General features: G+C 39.0%; 1 pseudogene; it reads right to left on the minus strand.

The window, feature by feature from the left end:
- Positions 1 to 826: 826 nt before the first annotated feature.
- LOC119062863 (receptor expression-enhancing protein 5-like) lies at positions 827 to 1381 on the minus strand (annotated as a pseudogene).
- Positions 1382 to 1814: the final 433 nt, after the last annotated feature.

Here is a 1814-nt window from a genome sequence, read left to right on the forward strand (position 1 = left end):
GAGTAAAATAATTTGACCATCTGTCATTTATGAAATATTGGTCTATAACCTACATGGTCTTTCTTCCATTTTTTAAGAGGTAAATATGGTCTGTATTTAGATTATATAAATAATATAATCTAATATTATAGATTATTATATAAATGATCTAAATACAGGGAGATTATAAAACAAAAGAAACATTTGTTCAGGAGAGGCAGAGCTGTCCATTATGCTAAACCCATATAGAAACATTTCCTTTGTATCTTTATTACAATAAAGATATGGTATGATATGATGGGTGTCTATAGTATACACATAAAGTGTATATTCCACAACTTTCCTTTAATAGGTACAAATGTCATCATATTCACATGGCTGGCCTTACAATGTCCTGAAGGTGGTCTTTGGAATTCAATTCAGTAAAATAAATTGCATAGGGGATTGTACATATAGACTATGTGTGTGGCTCTAATGATCTAGCAAGATGCTTGAAATTAAAACTTTCTTTGTGTTTTTTTTAAGTACAAAGCCCTTGGGATATATAATTTTATTTTAAGTTTAGATTTTCTTCAGGATGGTAACATAATGTCTTTTTCTATTCAGAGGTAAAATATATTTTCCAAAACTTTGGATACTGCCCATTGCATTAAATTTAAACCAAAACAATCCTTATGTATATAGATAGTAAAAGTAAGCAGAAAATATAACACATTCCAATTTTTAATATATCAAAAATGTTTGCAAGGCGATGTTATTGAAATGATTGTAGGATGGTCCCCAACACAACATCAAGCTCTAACTGGACAGTTCAGAGAGGGGTGGGTGGTCTCATCCAGCCAGAGTTCTAGGTACTTTTCTCTTGATCACCCAGCAAAGCTACAGCAGTTTTCTTGGCTTCTTTAGTGATGGCATTTGCAGTCTTTTTGGCTGTGCCCTTGAAGTCTTTCACCACATTGCCTACCTGGGACTCCTGCTTCGGGAAGAAAGGAGAGATGATATGCTTGTGGAGAGGTTCCGCCTGCTAGAAGGGCTCAAGGTGGTGCACCTCGAAGTGGTGCCATGGGAAGCTGCATTTCAGCATGTAGTGGAAGGGAGACTGAGGCAGGAAGAGGTCAGAAAAGAATTCGGCAATGCTGAACACACCGCGGGAGGTCAGCCACTGGGTACCATCTGCTTTGTTGGGATTCTCTATGGCTCTAGTTGAGACATAGGCTGGATGGCCAAATCCTATCAGGTTGCAGAGAAGAGAGGCCCCATCACCTGATGACACTGAGCACGATGCAGCTACAGTTCACTGGGTCTTGGCCTCGAGCTTGGCCAAGAGGTCAGTTATGCGGTTCTCTTTATCCAGGGACTAGGGGAACCTCTGTCTCAAGACCACAGATATGGTGGGGACCATCCTGTGGCCACCTAGGCTGTTCCTAGAGAGGGTAACTGTGGGGTAGGGAGGGGGAGGGGCAGGTGACAGGCAGAGCTGGAGGGGACAGCGGTGGTTAGGGTTGAAAATTTCTTGAATTTCTTCACAAAATGATAGAAATTCCCAAAGGTGTTTTGGAAGGGTGTTTACAGAAAAATTATGCAGAAAACAGATGCTTTGAGGATTACATGCTTTAAATAAATCAACTTAGCAAAATGGCATCATTACTTGCCGAATGATTCCTGGAGACCATGAAAACATACAAAGATGTCATGCTATCACATAGTCAAAGGTGATCTGTGGACAATTGACACAATAAGTTAAACCTCAATATAATTTTTTCTCTGCATTATTTTGTTCATTATCTATATTAGACTTGTTATCAATGTTAATCAAGTTAAATGAGTGGTTGAGT

This window comes from Artibeus jamaicensis, unplaced genomic scaffold (genome assembly GCF_021234435.1).
Source record: "Artibeus jamaicensis isolate MK-2021 breed Jamaican fruit bat unplaced genomic scaffold, CSHL_Jam_final contig_923, whole genome shotgun sequence".
NCBI classification, from domain to species: Eukaryota; Metazoa; Chordata; class Mammalia; order Chiroptera; family Phyllostomidae; genus Artibeus; species Artibeus jamaicensis.